Below are 22500 nucleotides of genomic sequence, written 5' to 3' on the forward strand. Positions count from 1 at the left end.
ACTCGGATATCGTTATCGTGTTCGATTCTAGTGTTATTTTAAAATATTTCAGATAAATAAAGTATGTTATCGTCGTAAAATGTAAACTTCGATTCCACAATACACGAACGTACCGCGTTAATTTTTTCACATTTTGAAGATATTATATTATCGTTCTGTTGTATTTCAAATGCAATGATCGAATCTAGTGTTATTTTAACATATTTTAGATAAATAAAGTATGTTATCGTCGTAAAATGTAAACTTCGATTCCACAATACACGAACGTACCGCGTTAATTTTTTCACATTTCGAAGATATTATATTATCGTTCTGTTATAGTTCAAATTTAGTGATCGAATGAAATCACTCGGATATCGTTATCGTGTTCGATTCTAGTGTTATTTTAAAATATTTCAGAAAAATAAAGTATGTTATCGTCGTAAAATGTAAACTTCGATTCCACAATACACGAACGTACCGCGTTAATTTTTTCACATTTCGAAGATATTATATTATCGTTCTGTTATAGTTCAAATTTAGTGATCGAATGAAATCACTCGGATATCGTTATCGTGTTCGATTCTAATGTTATTTTAAAATATTTCAGAAAAATAAAGTATGTTATCGTCGTAAAATGTAAACTTCGATTCCACAATACACGAACGTACCGCGTTAATTTTTTCACATTTGAAGGATATTATATTATCTTTCTGTTATAGTTCAAATGCAATGATCGAATCTAGTGTCATTTTAAAATATTTCAGATAAATAAAGTATGTTATCGTCGTAAAATGTAAACTTCGATTCCACAATACACGAACGTACCGCGTTAATTTTTTCACATTTGAAAGATATTATAAGATGTAAATTTTGTAGTGTCACGTTCGTGGTTAGTTCGTGTCATGAACGATGTCGCTAAAGTATGTTATCGTCGTAAAATGTAAACTTCAATTCCACAATACACGAACGTACCGCGTTAATTTTTTCACATTTGAAGGATATTATATTATCTTTCTGTAATAGTTCAAATGCAATGATCGAATCTAGTGTTATTTTAAAATGTTTCAGATAAATAAAGTATGTTATCGTCGTAAAATGTAAACTTCGATTCCACAATACACGAACGTACCGCGTTAATTTTTTCACATTTCAAAGATGTTATATTATCGTTCTGTTATAGTTCAAATTTAGTGATCGAATGAAATCACTCGGATATCGTTATCGTGTTCGATTCTAATGTTATTTTAAAATATTTCAGAAAAATAAAGTATGTTATCGTCGTAAAATGTAAACTTCGATTCCACAATACACGAACGTACCGCGTTATTTTTTTCACATTTCAATGATATTTTATTATCGTTCTGTTATAGTTCAAATGCAATGATCGAATCTAGTGTTATTTTAACATATTTTAGATAAATAAAGTATGTTATCGTCGTAAAATGTAAACTTCGATTCCACAATACACGAACGTACCGCGTTAATTTTTTCACATTTTGAAGATATTATATTATCGTTCTGTTATATTTCAAATGCAATGATCGAATCTAGTGTTATTTTAACATATTTTAGATAAATAAAGTATGTTATCGTCGTAAAATGTAAACTTCGATTCCACAATACACGAACGTACCGCGTTAATTTTTTCACATTTCAAAGATATTTTATTATCGTTCTGTTATAGTTCAAATGCAATGATCGAATGAAATCACTCGGATATCGTTATCGTGTTCGATTCTAGTGTAATTTTAAAATATTTCAGATAAATAAAGTATGATATCGTCGTAAAATGTAAACTTCGATTCCACAATACACGAACGTACCGCGTTAATTTTTTCACATTTGAAGGATATTATATTATCTTTCTGTTATAGTTCAAATGCAATGATCGAATCTAGTGTCATTTTAAAATGTTTCAGATAAATAAAGTATGTTATCGTCGTAAAATGTAAACTTCGATTCCACAATACACGAACGTACCGCGTTAATTTTTTCACATTTTGAAGATATTATATTATCGTTCTGTTATATTTCAAATGCAATGATCGAATCTAGTGTTATTTTAACATATTTTAGATAAATAAAGTATGTTATCGTCGTAAAATGTAAACTTAGATTCCACAATACACGAACGTACCGCGTTAATTTTTTCACATTTCGAAGATATTATATTATCGTTCTGTTATAGTTCAAATTTAGTGATCGAATGAAATCACTCGGATATCGTTATCGTGTTCGATTCTAATGTTATTTTAAAATATTTCAGAAAAATAAAGTATGTTATCGTCGTAAAATGTAAACTTCGATTCCACAATACACGAACGTACCGCGTTAATTTTTTCACATTTGAAGGATATTATATTATCTTTCTGTTATAGTTCAAATGCAATGATCGAATCTAGTGTCATTTTAAAATATTTCAGATAAATAAAGTATGTTATCGTCGTAAAATGTAAACTTCGATTCCACAATACACGAACGTACCGCGTTAATTTTTTCACATTTGAAAGATATTATAAGATGTAAATTTTGTAGTGTCACGTTCGTGGTTAGTTCGTGTCATGAACGATTCTAATGTTATTTTAAAATATTTCAGAAAAATAAAGTATGTTATCGTCGTAAAATGTAAACTTCGATTCCACAATACACGAACGTACCGCGTTAATTTTTTCACATTTCGAAGATATTATATTATCGTTCTGTTATAGTTCAAATTTAGTGATCGAATGAAATCACTCGGATATCGTTATCGTGTTCGATTCTAATGTTATTTTAAAATATTTCAGAAAAATAAAGTATGTTATCGTCGTAAAATGTAAACTTCGATTCCACAATACACGAACGTACCGCGTTAATTTTTTCACATTTGAAAGATATTATATTATCGTTCTGTTATAGTTCAAATTTAGTGATCGAATGAAATCACTCGGATATCGTTATCGTGTTCGATTCTAGTGTTATTTTAAAATATTTCAGATAAATAAAGTATGTTATCGTCGTAAAATGTAAACTTAGATTCCACAATACACGAACGTACCGCGTTAATTTTTTCACATTTTGAAGATATTATATTATCGTTCTGTTGTATTTCAAATGCAATGATCGAATCTAGTGTTATTTTAACATATTTTAGATAAATAAAGTATGTTATCGTCGTAAAATGTAAACTTCGATTCCACAATACACGAACGTACCGCGTTAATTTTTTCACATTTCGAAGATATTATATTATCGTTCTGTTATAGTTCAAATTTAGTGATCGAATGAAATCACTCGGATATCGTTATCGTGTTCGATTCTAATGTTATTTTAAAATATTTCAGAAAAATAAAGTATGTTATCGTCGTAAAATGTAAACTTCGATTCCACAATACACGAACGTACCGCGTTAATTTTTTCACATTTCGAAGATATTATATTATCGTTCTGTTATAGTTCAAATTTAGTGATCGAATGAAATCACTCGGATATCGTTATCGTGTTCGATTCTAATGTTATTTTAAAATATTTCAGAAAAATAAAGTATGTTATCGTCGTAAAATGTAAACTTCGATTCCACAATACACGAACGTACCGCGTTAATTTTTTCACATTTGAAGGATATTATATTATCTTTCTGTTATAGTTCAAATGCAATGATCGAATCTAGTGTCATTTTAAAATATTTCAGATAAATAAAGTATGTTATCGTCGTAAAATGTAAACTTCGATTCCACAATACACGAACGTACCGCGTTAATTTTTTCACATTTGAAAGATATTATAAGATGTAAATTTTGTAGTGTCACGTTCGTGGTTAGTTCGTGTCATGAACGATGTCGCTAAAGTATGTTATCGTCGTAAAATGTAAACTTCAATTCCACAATACACGAACGTACCGCGTTAATTTTTTCACATTTGAAGGATATTATATTATCTTTCTGTAATAGTTCAAATGCAATGATCGAATCTAGTGTTATTTTAAAATGTTTCAGATAAATAAAGTATGTTATCGTCGTAAAATGTAAACTTCGATTCCACAATACACGAACGTACCGCGTTAATTTTTTCACATTTCAAAGATGTTATATTATCGTTCTGTTATAGTTCAAATTTAGTGATCGAATGAAATCACTCGGATATCGTTATCGTGTTCGATTCTAATGTTATTTTAAAATATTTCAGAAAAATGAAGTATGTTATCGTCGTAAAATGTAAACTTAGATTCCACAATACACGAACGTACCGCGTTAATTTTTTCACATTTTGAAGATATTATATTATCGTTCTGTTATATTTCAAATGCAATGATCGAATCTAGTGTTATTTTAACATATTTTAGATAAATAAAGTATGTTATCGTCGTAAAATGTAAACTTAGATTCCACAATACACGAACGTACCGCGTTAATTTTTTCACATTTCGAAGATATTATATTATCGTTCTGTTATAGTTCAAATTTAGTGATCGAATGAAATCACTCGGATATCGTTATCGTGTTCGATTCTAATGTTATTTTAAAATATTTCAGAAAAATAAAGTATGTTATCGTCGTAAAATGTAAACTTCGATTCCACAATACACGAACGTACCGCGTTAATTTTTTCACATTTGAAGGATATTATATTATCTTTCTGTTATAGTTCAAATGCAATGATCGAATCTAGTGTCATTTTAAAATATTTCAGATAAATAAAGTATGTTATCGTCGTAAAATGTAAACTTCGATTCCACAATACACGAACGTACCGCGTTAATTTTTTCACATTTGAAAGATATTATAAGATGTAAATTTTGTAGTGTCACGTTCGTGGTTAGTTCGTGTCATGAACGATTCTAATGTTATTTTAAAATATTTCAGAAAAATAAAGTATGTTATCGTCGTAAAATGTAAACTTAGATTCCACAATACACGAACGTACCGCGTTAATTTTTTCACATTTCGAAGATATTATATTATCGTTCTGTTATAGTTCAAATTTAGTGATCGAATGAAATCACTCGGATATCGTTATCGTGTTCGATTCTAATGTTATTTTAAAATATTTCAGAAAAATAAAGTATGTTATCGTCGTAAAATGTAAACTTCGATTCCACAATACACGAACGTACCGCGTTAATTTTTTCACATTTGAAAGATATTATATTATCGTTCTGTTATAGTTCAAATTTAGTGATCGAATGAAATCACTCGGATATCGTTATCGTGTTCGATTCTAGTGTTATTTTAAAATATTTCAGATAAATAAAGTATGTTATCGTCGTAAAATGTAAACTTAGATTCCACAATACACGAACGTACCGCGTTAATTTTTTCACATTTTGAAGATATTATATTATCGTTCTGTTGTATTTCAAATGCAATGATCGAATCTAGTGTTATTTTAACATATTTTAGATAAATAAAGTATGTTATCGTCGTAAAATGTAAACTTCGATTCCACAATACACGAACGTACCGCGTTAATTTTTTCACATTTCGAAGATATTATATTATCGTTCTGTTATAGTTCAAATTTAGTGATCGAATGAAATCACTCGGATATCGTTATCGTGTTCGATTCTAATGTTATTTTAAAATATTTCAGAAAAATAAAGTATGTTATCGTCGTAAAATGTAAACTTCGATTCCACAATACACGAACGTACCGCGTTAATTTTTTCACATTTCGAAGATATTATATTATCGTTCTGTTATAGTTCAAATTTAGTGATCGAATGAAATCACTCGGATATCGTTATCGTGTTCGATTCTAATGTTATTTTAAAATATTTCAGAAAAATAAAGTATGTTATCGTCGTAAAATGTAAACTTCGATTCCACAATACACGAACGTACCGCGTTAATTTTTTCACATTTGAAGGATATTATATTATCTTTCTGTTATAGTTCAAATGCAATGATCGAATCTAGTGTCATTTTAAAATATTTCAGATAAATAAAGTATGTTATCGTCGTAAAATGTAAACTTCGATTCCACAATACACGAACGTACCGCGTTAATTTTTTCACATTTGAAAGATATTATAAGATGTAAATTTTGTAGTGTCACGTTCGTGGTTAGTTCGTGTCATGAACGATGTCGCTAAAGTATGTTATCGTCGTAAAATGTAAACTTCAATTCCACAATACACGAACGTACCGCGTTAATTTTTTCACATTTGAAGGATATTATATTATCTTTCTGTAATAGTTCAAATGCAATGATCGAATCTAGTGTTATTTTAAAATGTTTCAGATAAATAAAGTATGTTATCGTCGTAAAATGTAAACTTCGATTCCACAATACACGAACGTACCGCGTTAATTTTTTCACATTTCAAAGATGTTATATTATCGTTCTGTTATAGTTCAAATTTAGTGATCGAATGAAATCACTCGGATATCGTTATCGTGTTCGATTCTAATGTTATTTTAAAATATTTCAGAAAAATGAAGTATGTTATCGTCGTAAAATGTAAACTTCGATTCCACAATACACGAACGTACCGCGTTATTTTTTTCACATTTCAATGATATTTTATTATCGTTCTGTTATAGTTCAAATGCAATGATCGAATCTAGTGTTATTTTAACATATTTTAGATAAATAAAGTATGTTATCGTCGTAAAATGTAAACTTCGATTCCACAATACACGAACGTACCGCGTTAATTTTTTCACATTTTGAAGATATTATATTATCGTTCTGTTATATTTCAAATGCAATGATCGAATCTAGTGTTATTTTAACATATTTTAGATAAATAAAGTATGTTATCGTCGTAAAATGTAAACTACGATTCCACAATACACGAACGTACCGCGTTAATTTTTTCACATTTGAAAGATATTTTATTATCGTTCTGTTATAGTTCAAATGCAATGATCGAATGAAATCACTCGGATATCGTTATCGTGTTCGATTCTAGTGTAATTTTAAAATATTTCAGATAAATAAAGTATGATATCGTCGTAAAATGTAAACTTCGATTCCACAATACACGAACGTACCGCGTTAATTTTTTCACATTTGAAGGATATTATATTATCTTTCTGTTATAGTTCAAATGCAATGATCGAATCTAGTGTCATTTTAAAATGTTTCAGATAAATAAAGTATGTTATCGTCGTAAAATGTAAACTTCGATTCCACAATACACGAACGTACCGCGTTAATTTTTTCACATTTCGAAGATATTATATTATCGTTCTGTTATAGTTCAAATTTAGTGATCGAATGAAATCACTCGGATATCGTTATCGTGTTCGATTCTAATGTTATTTTAAAATATTTCAGAAAAATAAAGTATGTTATCGTCGTAAAATGTAAACTTCGATTCCACAATACACGAACGTACCGCGTTAATTTTTTCACATTTGAAAGATATTATATTATCGTTCTGTTATAGTTCAAATTTAGTGATCGAATGAAATCACTCGGATATCGTTATCGTGTTCGATTCTAGTGTTATTTTAAAATATTTCAGATAAATAAAGTATGTTATCGTCGTAAAATGTAAACTTAGATTCCACAATACACGAACGTACCGCGTTAATTTTTTCACATTTTGAAGATATTATATTATCGTTCTGTTATATTTCAAATGCAATGATCGAATCTAGTGTTATTTTAACATATTTTAGATAAATAAAGTATGTTATCGTCGTAAAATGTAAACTTCGATTCCACAATACACGAACGTACCGCGTTAATTTTTTCACATTTCGAAGATATTATATTATCGTTCTGTTATAGTTCAAATTTAGTGATCGAATGAAATCACTCGGATATCGTTATCGTGTTCGATTCTAATGTTATTTTAAAATATTTCAGAAAAATAAAGTATGTTATCGTCGTAAAATGTAAACTTCGATTCCACAATACACGAACGTACCGCGTTAATTTTTTCACATTTGAAAGATATTATATTATCGTTCTGTTATAGTTCAAATTTAGTGATCGAATGAAATCACTCGGATATCGTTATCGTGTTCGATTCTAGTGTTATTTTAAAATATTTCAGATAAATAAAGTATGTTATCGTCGTAAAATGTAAACTTAGATTCCACAATACACGAACGTACCGCGTTAATTTTTTCACATTTTGAAGATATTATATTATCGTTCTGTTATATTTCAAATGCAATGATCGAATCTAGTGTTATTTTAACATATTTTAGATAAATAAAGTATGTTATCGTCGTAAAATGTAAACTTAGATTCCACAATACACGAACGTACCGCGTTAATTTTTTCACATTTCGAAGATATTATATTATCGTTCTGTTATAGTTCAAATTTAGTGATCGAATGAAATCACTCGGATATCGTTATCGTGTTCGATTCTAATGTTATTTTAAAATATTTCAGAAAAATAAAGTATGTTATCGTCGTAAAATGTAAACTTCGATTCCACAATACACGAACGTACCGCGTTAATTTTTTCACATTTGAAGGATATTATATTATCTTTCTGTTATAGTTCAAATGCAATGATCGAATCTAGTGTCATTTTAAAATATTTCAGATAAATAAAGTATGTTATCGTCGTAAAATGTAAACTTCGATTCCACAATACACGAACGTACCGCGTTAATTTTTTCACATTTGAAAGATATTATAAGATGTAAATTTTGTAGTGTCACGTTCGTGGTTAGTTCGTGTCATGAACGATTCTAATGTTATTTTAAAATATTTCAGAAAAATAAAGTATGTTATCGTCGTAAAATGTAAACTTCGATTCCACAATACACGAACGTACCGCGTTAATTTTTTCACATTTCGAAGATATTATATTATCGTTCTGTTATAGTTCAAATTTAGTGATCGAATGAAATCACTCGGATATCGTTATCGTGTTCGATTCTAATGTTATTTTAAAATATTTCAGAAAAATAAAGTATGTTATCGTCGTAAAATGTAAACTTCGATTCCACAATACACGAACGTACCGCGTTAATTTTTTCACATTTGAAAGATATTATATTATCGTTCTGTTATAGTTCAAATTTAGTGATCGAATGAAATCACTCGGATATCGTTATCGTGTTCGATTCTAGTGTTATTTTAAAATATTTCAGATAAATAAAGTATGTTATCGTCGTAAAATGTAAACTTAGATTCCACAATACACGAACGTACCGCGTTAATTTTTTCACATTTTGAAGATATTATATTATCGTTCTGTTGTATTTCAAATGCAATGATCGAATCTAGTGTTATTTTAACATATTTTAGATAAATAAAGTATGTTATCGTCGTAAAATGTAAACTTCGATTCCACAATACACGAACGTACCGCGTTAATTTTTTCACATTTCGAAGATATTATATTATCGTTCTGTTATAGTTCAAATTTAGTGATCGAATGAAATCACTCGGATATCGTTATCGTGTTCGATTCTAATGTTATTTTAAAATATTTCAGAAAAATAAAGTATGTTATCGTCGTAAAATGTAAACTTCGATTCCACAATACACGAACGTACCGCGTTAATTTTTTCACATTTCGAAGATATTATATTATCGTTCTGTTATAGTTCAAATTTAGTGATCGAATGAAATCACTCGGATATCGTTATCGTGTTCGATTCTAATGTTATTTTAAAATATTTCAGAAAAATAAAGTATGTTATCGTCGTAAAATGTAAACTTCGATTCCACAATACACGAACGTACCGCGTTAATTTTTTCACATTTGAAGGATATTATATTATCTTTCTGTTATAGTTCAAATGCAATGATCGAATCTAGTGTCATTTTAAAATATTTCAGATAAATAAAGTATGTTATCGTCGTAAAATGTAAACTTCGATTCCACAATACACGAACGTACCGCGTTAATTTTTTCACATTTGAAAGATATTATAAGATGTAAATTTTGTAGTGTCACGTTCGTGGTTAGTTCGTGTCATGAACGATGTCGCTAAAGTATGTTATCGTCGTAAAATGTAAACTTCAATTCCACAATACACGAACGTACCGCGTTAATTTTTTCACATTTGAAGGATATTATATTATCTTTCTGTAATAGTTCAAATGCAATGATCGAATCTAGTGTTATTTTAAAATGTTTCAGATAAATAAAGTATGTTATCGTCGTAAAATGTAAACTTCGATTCCACAATACACGAACGTACCGCGTTAATTTTTTCACATTTCAAAGATGTTATATTATCGTTCTGTTATAGTTCAAATTTAGTGATCGAATGAAATCACTCGGATATCGTTATCGTGTTCGATTCTAATGTTATTTTAAAATATTTCAGAAAAATGAAGTATGTTATCGTCGTAAAATGTAAACTTCGATTCCACAATACACGAACGTACCGCGTTATTTTTTTCACATTTCAATGATATTTTATTATCGTTCTGTTATAGTTCAAATGCAATGATCGAATCTAGTGTTATTTTAACATATTTTAGATAAATAAAGTATGTTATCGTCGTAAAATGTAAACTTCGATTCCACAATACACGAACGTACCGCGTTAATTTTTTCACATTTTGAAGATATTATATTATCGTTCTGTTATATTTCAAATGCAATGATCGAATCTAGTGTTATTTTAACATATTTTAGATAAATAAAGTATGTTATCGTCGTAAAATGTAAACTACGATTCCACAATACACGAACGTACCGCGTTAATTTTTTCACATTTGAAAGATATTTTATTATCGTTCTGTTATAGTTCAAATGCAATGATCGAATGAAATCACTCGGATATCGTTATCGTGTTCGATTCTAGTGTAATTTTAAAATATTTCAGATAAATAAAGTATGATATCGTCGTAAAATGTAAACTTCGATTCCACAATACACGAACGTACCGCGTTAATTTTTTCACATTTGAAGGATATTATATTATCTTTCTGTTATAGTTCAAATGCAATGATCGAATCTAGTGTCATTTTAAAATGTTTCAGATAAATAAAGTATGTTATCGTCGTAAAATGTAAACTTCGATTCCACAATACACGAACGTACCGCGTTAATTTTTTCACATTTTGAAGATATTATATTATCGTTCTGTTATATTTCAAATGCAATGATCGAATCTAGTGTTATTTTAACATATTTTAGATAAATAAAGTATGTTATCGTCGTAAAATGTAAACTTCGATTCCACAATACACGAACGTACCGCGTTAATTTTTTCACATTTGAAAGATATTATATTATCGTTCTGTTATAGTTCAAATTTAGTGATCGAATGAAATCACTCGGATATCGTTATCGTGTTCGATTCTAGTGTTATTTTAAAATATTTCAGATAAATAAAGTATGTTATCGTCGTAAAATGTAAACTTCGATTCCACAATACACGAACGTACCGCGTTAATTTTTTCACATTTGAAGGATATTATATTATCTTTCTGTTATAGTTCAAATGCAATGATCGAATCTAGTGTCATTTTAAAATATTTCAGATAAATAAAGTATGTTATCGTCGTAAAATGTAAACTTCGATTCCACAATACACGAACGTACCGCGTTAATTTTTTCACATTTGAAAGATATTATAAGATGTAAATTTTGTAGTGTCACGTTCGTGGTTAGTTCGTGTCATGAACGATTCTAATGTTATTTTAAAATATTTCAGAAAAATAAAGTATGTTATCGTCGTAAAATGTAAACTTCGATTCCACAATACACGAACGTACCGCGTTAATTTTTTCACATTTCGAAGATATTATATTATCGTTCTGTTATAGTTCAAATTTAGTGATCGAATGAAATCACTCGGATATCGTTATCGTGTTCGATTCTAATGTTATTTTAAAATATTTCAGAAAAATAAAGTATGTTATCGTCGTAAAATGTAAACTTCGATTCCACAATACACGAACGTACCGCGTTAATTTTTTCACATTTGAAAGATATTATATTATCGTTCTGTTATAGTTCAAATTTAGTGATCGAATGAAATCACTCGGATATCGTTATCGTGTTCGATTCTAGTGTTATTTTAAAATATTTCAGATAAATAAAGTATGTTATCGTCGTAAAATGTAAACTTAGATTCCACAATACACGAACGTACCGCGTTAATTTTTTCACATTTTGAAGATATTATATTATCGTTCTGTTGTATTTCAAATGCAATGATCGAATCTAGTGTTATTTTAACATATTTTAGATAAATAAAGTATGTTATCGTCGTAAAATGTAAACTTCGATTCCACAATACACGAACGTACCGCGTTAATTTTTTCACATTTCGAAGATATTATATTATCGTTCTGTTATAGTTCAAATTTAGTGATCGAATGAAATCACTCGGATATCGTTATCGTGTTCGATTCTAATGTTATTTTAAAATATTTCAGAAAAATAAAGTATGTTATCGTCGTAAAATGTAAACTTCGATTCCACAATACACGAACGTACCGCGTTAATTTTTTCACATTTCGAAGATATTATATTATCGTTCTGTTATAGTTCAAATTTAGTGATCGAATGAAATCACTCGGATATCGTTATCGTGTTCGATTCTAATGTTATTTTAAAATATTTCAGAAAAATAAAGTATGTTATCGTCGTAAAATGTAAACTTCGATTCCACAATACACGAACGTACCGCGTTAATTTTTTCACATTTGAAGGATATTATATTATCTTTCTGTTATAGTTCAAATGCAATGATCGAATCTAGTGTCATTTTAAAATATTTCAGATAAATAAAGTATGTTATCGTCGTAAAATGTAAACTTCGATTCCACAATACACGAACGTACCGCGTTAATTTTTTCACATTTGAAAGATATTATAAGATGTAAATTTTGTAGTGTCACGTTCGTGGTTAGTTCGTGTCATGAACGATGTCGCTAAAGTATGTTATCGTCGTAAAATGTAAACTTCAATTCCACAATACACGAACGTACCGCGTTAATTTTTTCACATTTGAAGGATATTATATTATCTTTCTGTAATAGTTCAAATGCAATGATCGAATCTAGTGTTATTTTAAAATGTTTCAGATAAATAAAGTATGTTATCGTCGTAAAATGTAAACTTCGATTCCACAATACACGAACGTACCGCGTTAATTTTTTCACATTTCAAAGATGTTATATTATCGTTCTGTTATAGTTCAAATTTAGTGATCGAATGAAATCACTCGGATATCGTTATCGTGTTCGATTCTAATGTTATTTTAAAATATTTCAGAAAAATGAAGTATGTTATCGTCGTAAAATGTAAACTTCGATTCCACAATACACGAACGTACCGCGTTATTTTTTTCACATTTCAATGATATTTTATTATCGTTCTGTTATAGTTCAAATGCAATGATCGAATCTAGTGTTATTTTAACATATTTTAGATAAATAAAGTATGTTATCGTCGTAAAATGTAAACTTCGATTCCACAATACACGAACGTACCGCGTTAATTTTTTCACATTTTGAAGATATTATATTATCGTTCTGTTATATTTCAAATGCAATGATCGAATCTAGTGTTATTTTAACATATTTTAGATAAATAAAGTATGTTATCGTCGTAAAATGTAAACTACGATTCCACAATACACGAACGTACCGCGTTAATTTTTTCACATTTGAAAGATATTTTATTATCGTTCTGTTATAGTTCAAATGCAATGATCGAATGAAATCACTCGGATATCGTTATCGTGTTCGATTCTAGTGTAATTTTAAAATATTTCAGATAAATAAAGTATGATATCGTCGTAAAATGTAAACTTCGATTCCACAATACACGAACGTACCGCGTTAATTTTTTCACATTTGAAGGATATTATATTATCTTTCTGTTATAGTTCAAATGCAATGATCGAATCTAGTGTCATTTTAAAATGTTTCAGATAAATAAAGTATGTTATCGTCGTAAAATGTAAACTTCGATTCCACAATACACGAACGTACCGCGTTAATTTTTTCACATTTTGAAGATATTATATTATCGTTCTGTTATATTTCAAATGCAATGATCGAATCTAGTGTTATTTTAACATATTTTAGATAAATAAAGTATGTTATCGTCGTAAAATGTAAACTTCGATTCCACAATACACGAACGTACCGCGTTAATTTTTTCACATTTCAAAGATGTTATATTATCGTTCTGTTATAGTTCAAATTTAGTGATCGAATGAAATCACTCGGATATCGTTATCGTGTTCGATTCTAATGTTATTTTAAAATATTTCAGAAAAATGAAGTATGTTATCGTCGTAAAATGTAAACTTCGATTCCACAATACACGAACGTACCGCGTTATTTTTTTCACATTTCAATGATATTTTATTATCGTTCTGTTATAGTTCAAATGCAATGATCGAATCTAGTGTTATTTTAACATATTTTAGATAAATAAAGTATGTTATCGTCGTAAAATGTAAACTTCGATTCCACAATACACGAACGTACCGCGTTAATTTTTTCACATTTTGAAGATATTATATTATCGTTCTGTTATATTTCAAATGCAATGATCGAATCTAGTGTTATTTTAACATATTTTAGATAAATAAAGTATGTTATCGTCGTAAAATGTAAACTACGATTCCACAATACACGAACGTACCGCGTTAATTTTTTCACATTTGAAAGATATTTTATTATCGTTCTGTTATAGTTCAAATGCAATGATCGAATGAAATCACTCGGATATCGTTATCGTGTTCGATTCTAGTGTAATTTTAAAATATTTCAGATAAATAAAGTATGATATCGTCGTAAAATGTAAACTTCGATTCCACAATACACGAACGTACCGCGTTAATTTTTTCACATTTGAAGGATATTATATTATCTTTCTGTTATAGTTCAAATGCAATGATCGAATCTAGTGTCATTTTAAAATGTTTCAGATAAATAAAGTATGTTATCGTCGTAAAATGTAAACTTCGATTCCACAATACACGAACTTACCGCATTAATTTTTTCACATTTCAAAGATGTTATATTATCGTTCTGTTATAGTTCAAATTTAGTGATCGAATGAAATCACTCGGATATCGTTATCGTGTTCGATTCTAATGTTATTTTAAAATATTTCAGAAAAATGAAGTATGTTATCGTCGTAAAATGTAAACTTCGATTCCACAATACACGAACGTACCGCGTTATTTTTTTCACATTTCAAAGATATTTTATTATCGTTCTGTTATAGTTCAAATTTAGTGATCGAATGAAATCACTCGGATATCGTTATCGTGTTCGATTCTAATGTTATTTTAAAATATTTCAGAAAAATAAAGTATGTTATCGTCGTAAAATGTAAACTTCGATTCCACAATACACGAACGTACCGCGTTAATTTTTTCACATTTGAAAGATATTTTATTATCGTTCTGTTATAGTTCAAATGCAATGATCGAATGAAATCACTCGGATATCGTTATCGTGTTCGATTCTAGTGTAATTTTAAAATATTTCAGATAAATAAAGTATGATATCGTCGTAAAATGTAAACTTCGATTCCACAATACACGAACGTACCGCGTTAATTTTTTCACATTTGAAGGATATTATATTATCTTTCTGTTATAGTTCAAATTTAGTGATCGAATGAAATCACTCGGATATCGTTATCGTGTTCGATTCTAGTGTTATTTTAAAATATTTCAGATAAATAAAGTATGTTATCGTCGTAAAATGTAAACTTCGATTCCACAATACACGAACGTACCGCGTTAATTTTTTCACATTTTGAAGATATTATATTATCGTTCTGTTATATTTCAAATGCAATGATCGAATCTAGTGTTATTTTAACATATTTTAGATAAATAAAGTATGTTATCGTCGTAAAATGTAAACTTAGATTCCACAATACACGAACGTACCGCGTTAATTTTTTCACATTTCGAAGATATTATATTATCGTTCTGTTATAGTTCAAATTTAGTGATCGAATGAAATCACTCGGATATCGTTATCGTGTTCGATTCTAATGTTATTTTAAAATTTTTCAGAAAAATAAAGTATGTTATCGTCGTAAAATGTAAACTTCGATTCCACAATACACGAACGTACCGCGTTAATTTTTTCACATTTGAAGGATATTATATTATCTTTCTGTTATAGTTCAAATGCAATGATCGAATCTAGTGTCATTTTAAAATATTTCAGATAAATAAAGTATGTTATCGTCGTAAAATGTAAACTTCGATTCCACAATACACGAACGTACCGCGTTAATTTTTTCACATTTGAAAGATATTATAAGGTGTAAATTTTGTAGTGTCACGTTCGTGGTTAGTTCGTGTCATGAACGATGTCGCTAAAGTATGTTATCGTCGTAAAATGTAAACTTCAATTCCACAATACACGAACGTACCGCGTTAATTTTTTCACATTTGAAGGATATTATATTATCTTTCTGTAATAGTTCAAATGCAATGATCGAATCTAGTGTTATTTTAAAATGTTTCAGATAAATAAAGTATGTTATCGTCGTAAAATGTAAACTTCGATTCCACAATACACGAACGTACCGCGTTAATTTTTTCACATTTGAAGGATATTATATTATCTTTCTGTTATAGTTCAAATGCAATGATCGAATCTAGTGTCATTTTAAAATGTTTCAGATAAATAAAGTATGTTATCGTCGTAAAATGTAAACTTCGATTCCACAATACACGAACTTACCGCATTAATTTTTTCACATTTCGAAGATGTTATATTATCGTTCTGTTATAGTTCAAATTTAGTGATCGAATGAAATCACTCGGATATCGTTATCGTGTTCGATTCTAATGTTATTTTAAAATATTTCAGAAAAATGAAGTATGTTATCGTCGTAAAATGTAAACTTCGATTCCACAATACACGAACGTACCGCGTTATTTTTTTCACATTTCAATGATATTTTATTATCGTTCTGTTATAGTTCAAATGCAATGATCGAATCTAGTGTTATTTTAACATATTTTAGATAAATAAAGTATGTTATCGTCGTAAAATGTAAACTTCGATTCCACAGTACACGAACGTACCGCGTTAATTTTTTCACATTTTGAAGATATTATATTATCGTTCTGTTATATTTCAAATGCAATGATCGAATCTAGTGTTATTTTAACATATTTTAGATAAATAAAGTATGTTATCGTCGTAAAATGTAAACTACGATTCCACAATACACGAACGTACCGCGTTAATTTTTTCACATTTGAAAGATATTTTATTATCGTTCTGTTATAGTTCAAATGCAATGATCGAATGAAATCACTCGGATATCGTTATCGTGTTCGATTCTAGTGTAATTTTAAAATATTTCAGATAAATAAAGTATGATATCGTCGTAAAATGTAAACTTCGATTCCACAATACACGAACGTACCGCGTTAATTTTTTCACATTTGAAGGATATTATATTATCTTTCTGTTATAGTTCAAATGCAATGATCGAATCTAGTGTCATTTTAAAATGTTTCAGATAAATAAAGTATGTTATCGTCGTAAAATGTAAACTTCGATTCCACAATACACGAACTTACCGCATTAATTTTTTCACATTTCAAAGATGTTATATTATCGTTCTGTTATAGTTCAAATTTAGTGATCGAATGAAATCACTCGGATATCGTTATCGTGTTCGATTCTAATGTTATTTTAAAATATTTCAGAAAAATGAAGTATGTTATCGTCGTAAAATGTAAACTTCGATTCCACAATACACGAACGTACCGCGTTATTTTTTTCACATTTCAAAGATATTTTATTATCGTTCTGTTATAGTTCAAATTTAGTGATCGAATGAAATCACTCGGATATCGTTATCGTGTTCGATTCTAATGTTATTTTAAAATATTTCAGAAAAATAAAGTATGTTATCGTCGTAAAATATAAACTTCGATTCCACAATACACGAACGTACCGCGTTAATTTTTCGGGGGTGGGGGTGGGAGGTTAGGGGGTTGGGGGGGAGTTCTTTGTTTTATTCCTTGCGACGGGGAGGGGGTTGATATTATATATAAAACATTAAATATAAAAATATTCGAAAAAAATACATCCGCCGTTATGAAGCGCCGAATGTCATATTCATCGTCCGGCATATACATAGAGTACGTTCGGTTCAAACGTCGAACGATATATATGAAAATATTATTTCGTGAGACGCGTCGCAACCGTTGAAGATAAGACTCTATCGAAAAGTTGTTTTCTTCTAGTATTGTTGTATTATATTATAATGTATTGCTGCCGCGGTCGTCGTCGTCGTAAGCTCGTCGCGGCGTTGTCGTTTTACAATAATAATATATTATACAAATAATGTGGAGAAATATACTTTTCGTTCTATAACTGTGCCGACCGACGGACGTACGTAAGTTGCTCTTTCTAAAGCGACTCCGGCGTCGTCATCGCTCCTCTCTCTCTACAAATTCATCGACATGATAACGTATGACGTTCTCGTGTAGATTTATTGTGGACCCCGATGTGTGGTGCGATGACGATGTCTTCGGAGATAAACGCGGCAGACGGAGTTTTTAAAAGATTCAGTACGTTCGTTTAATGCATATAGAAATGTATGCGAAACGGTCGTTCCTAAAACTCTTTATATTAACAAAAACTATCATGTACGAAAAATACATAACCCGAGTATCGGTACGAACACTCAAACACCGGGCGTCGATCCGAATGTTTCACGACACATATATCCGTTGAACAATAACATACGTGCACATCGTGTACGGAAGTGTTTCTAAAATGAACGATCTCGTTTCGAATATTCATATTCGTGACCGTCGAGTGTCATCTTAGAAGACGAATCGTCGTCGTCGTCGTCGTCGTGCTCTTCTCGGGCTACTTCGATGTCGTCGGTTATTTATCATTATTTATTATGATAATGAATGAAAAAAGTCAACCGTAAGAGTCTATCGCGTCTAACGCGATCGAATCGATACGGTACGACGAACCTCGTTTCGAAGCGACGACGAACGAAGACAACGTCGTCGTCGTCGTCGTCGTCGTCGTTGCTAGAAACGAGAATCGAGTTAAATGAGAGAAACTTACGGCGAAGGTGTCGCGTTCGCGCAAGCACGCACGGACGTGTCGTCGTCGTCGTCGAGAATAATCTATGTTAGCTCCCTGGTTGATCCTGCCAGTAGTTATATGCTTGTCTCAAAGATTAAGCCATGCATGTCTCAGTGCAAGCCGTATTAAGGCGATACCGCGAATGGCTCAATATATCAGTTTTGGTTCCTTAGATCTTACTCAGTTACTTGGATAACTGTGGTAATTCTAGAGCTAATACATGCAATCAGAACTCTGACCAGTGATGGGATGAGTGCTTTTATTAGATCAAAACCAATCGACGGAGGGCGTCTCGTCCGAAGTCGTTAATTTTGATGAATCTGGATAACTTTTGCCGATCGCATGGTCCAGTACCGGCGACGCATCTTTCAAATGTCTGCCTTATCAACTTTCGATGGTAGTTTCTGCGACTACCATGGTTGTCACGGGTAACGGGGAATCAGGGTTCGATTCCGGAGAGGGAGCCTGAGAAACGGCTACCACATCCAAGGAAGGCAGCAGGCGCGCAAATTACCCACTCCCGGCACGGGGAGGTAGTGACGAAAAATAACGATACGGGACTCTTTCGAGGCCTCGTAATCGGAATGAGTACACTTTAAATATTTTAACGAGGAACAATTGGAGGGCAAGTCTGGTGCCAGCAGCCGCGGTAATTCCAGCTCCAATAGCGTATACTAAAATTGTTGCGGTTAAAAAGCTCGTAGTTGCATTTGTGCGCCGCGCTGTCGGTGCACCGCATCCGCGGTGATACTGACACGTTTGCGGAGCATATCGTCGGTGAGCCGGCGGTAAAACGCCGGTTCAATATCAAAATCCTATCGCGGTGCTCTTCGGTGAGTGTCGAGGTGGGCCGACAATTTTACTTTGAACAAATTAGAGTGCTCAAAGCGGGCTCAAAATGCCGCTTGAATATTTCGTGCATGGAATAATAGAATATGATCTCGGTTCTATTTTGTTGGTTTTCAGAACTCCGAGGTAATGATTAATAGGGATAACTGGGGGCATTCGTATTGCGACGTTAGAGGTGAAATTCTTGGATCGTCGCAAGACGAACATCAGCGAAAGCATTTGCCAAAGGTGTTTTCATCAATCAAGAACGAAAGTTAGAGGTTCGAAGGCGATTAGATACCGCCCTAGTTCTAACCGTAAATATGTCATCTAGCGATCCGCCGACGTTACTACAATGGCTCGGCGGGCAGCTTCCGGGAAACCAAAGATTTTGGACTCCGGGGGGAGTATGGTTGCAAAGCTGAAACTTAAAGGAATTGACGGAAGGGCACCACCAGGAGTGGAGCCTGCGGCTTAATTTGACTCAACACGGGAAATCTCACCAGGCCCGGACACCGGAAGGATTGACAGATTAATAGCTCTTTCTTGATTCGGTGGGTGGTGGTGCATGGCCGTTCTTAGTTGGTGGAGCGATTTGTCTGGTTAATTCCGGTAACGAACGAGACTCTAGCCTGCTAAATAGGCGTCGTCATTTAGGTGTGCCCGATTTCGGTCGAGCAACTCACTGGCGGCGTATTAAAATTCTTCTTAGAGGGACCGGCGGCTTCGAGCCGCACGAGATTGAGCAATAACAGGTCTGTGATGCCCTTAGATGTCCTGGGCCGCACGCGCGCTACACTGAAGGAATCAGCATGTTCTCCCTGGCCTAGAGGCCCGGGCAACCCGTTGAAACTCCTTCGTGCTGGGGATTGGGGTTTGCAATTATCCCCCATAAACGAGGAATTCCTAGTAAGCGCGAGTCATAAGCTCGCGTTGATTACGTCCCTGCCCTTTGTACACACCGCCCGTCGCTACTACCGATTGAATGATTTAGTGAGGTCTTCGGACCGACACGCGGTGGCTTCACGGCCGTCGGCGTTGCTGGGAAGTTGACCAAACTTGATCATTTAGAGGAAGTAAAAGTCGTAACAAGGTTTCCGTAGGGGAACCTGCGGAAGGATCATTAACGTACGTTTATCTATCTCGAATTCTGTTTCGTCTCTGTGCGGATCGAGCTCTTCTCTGTATACGAGCGAGATAAATAGTGCAGCACGAAAGAGCAATGAGAGTGCCGATATACGACGATATAATAAAACAATAACAATAACAACAACCAAAAAGAATCATAATACGAAAAAATGCGAATTCGATCGGTGGATCGCATTATCGTTTCTCCGACGACGACGACGACTACGTCGTCTTCGTCTAGGCGTTCGTTGATATACGAGTCGTCATCGCCTTCGACGTTAGTATCATCACGTATGAAAATAACGATATTCGCAAAAAAATATATAAATACAATACGTATCGCTGAAGCGTCGTCATCGAATCGATATACGTATATATATTAAAACGTAGTATTATAAAAAGAGATACGAACATAACGATCGTCGTAAGACGTATGTAATCGTGTACTTTCAATTCGAATGTGGACGTCGTATGTACGCGGCGAACGTAACTAGCGAGAACGCTAGCTAACGAACATCGAAGTTGCACGCGTGCAGTCTTCACTCGTCGTTACCGTAGTCGTCTTCGTTATACCTGTGTACGTAGACCGGCAAGAATCCGCGCCGCGAGTCACATGTATAATATATATACGACACTGTATACGTTTCGAGTTCAAGACTCTCGTCGCTCTTCGTTTTCGTTTTCGTCTTTCGTTCTTCGTCTACGTCTACGTCTACGTCTACGTTACGCGTCGTCGTCTCCGTTCGATTACGAGTCTCGTCATCGTTTACATCGATCGGTCGTTATGTGAGTGTCGATTTGAATTCGTTTTTGAATTTAATATGATATCGATCCGTGGTGACGTCGATGTGTTTTCGTGTTTTGTGTTTTATGCGTTATATCATATTTTCATAGAGGCCTCGTGCTTTCGATCGATACGTGCGATGATGCGTTTCACACGCTCTCCTAGACGATGATACGATGATCGACGATCAGTCAGTCAGTCGATCGGTCAGTCGGCGGGGATACGAGAAGCGTCCGCTGAAAGTTTCGTTTGTTTTTTTCGTAAAATGAAATAAAACAAAATGCGGTTCGGCGTTCGTATGTCGTTCGGATGCGAGACGACGACTCCGAATATAATAAAAACGGGGTCGTTCAACGCGTCCCTTCTGATGTTTCGACGTCGGTTTCTCGAGGAAAGCACGATGTTGTCGTCTTTCGATAGCGCATCGTCATCTTCAAATAACGTATATTTTTTTTTAATTTTTTTTTTTAATATTTTTTTTTTTTAATTTTTATTTATATACTGAAAAGAAATAAAAAAAGAAAAAAAAAAAAAAATTTAAACAAACTAATATCACGGGCGTGTATAGAATCGCTTCAGTGATCGTAGAAACTAATCATCATGAAAATAAACAATTACCCTGGACGGTGGATCACTTGGCTCGCGGGTCGATGAAGAACGCAGTTAACTGCGCGTCATAGTGTGAACTGCAGGACACATTTGAACATCGACATTTCGAACGCACATTGCGGTCCGTGGAGAAACATCCAGGACCACTCCTGTCTGAGGGCCGGCTGTATAAAAATATATACCACACTGTT

General features: G+C 32.1%; 2 non-coding genes across 2 annotated transcripts; both read left to right on the plus strand.

Moving 5' to 3' along the window:
• The first annotated feature begins 19011 nt into the window (after window positions 1–19011).
• On the plus strand, window positions 19012–20914 carry LOC126780838 (small subunit ribosomal RNA). Its single transcript, XR_007670562.1, has one exon. It is a non-coding gene; the product is annotated as a small subunit ribosomal RNA (ribosomal RNA).
• A 1401-nt stretch (window positions 20915–22315) lies between these two features.
• On the plus strand, window positions 22316–22472 carry LOC126780837 (5.8S ribosomal RNA). Its single transcript, XR_007670561.1, has one exon. It is a non-coding gene; the product is annotated as a 5.8S ribosomal RNA (ribosomal RNA).
• Window positions 22473–22500: the final 28 nt, after the last annotated feature.

The sequence above is a fragment of the Nymphalis io genome, unplaced genomic scaffold (genome assembly GCF_905147045.1).
Source record: "Nymphalis io unplaced genomic scaffold, ilAglIoxx1.1, whole genome shotgun sequence".
NCBI lineage: Eukaryota > Metazoa > Arthropoda > Insecta > Lepidoptera > Nymphalidae > Nymphalis > Nymphalis io.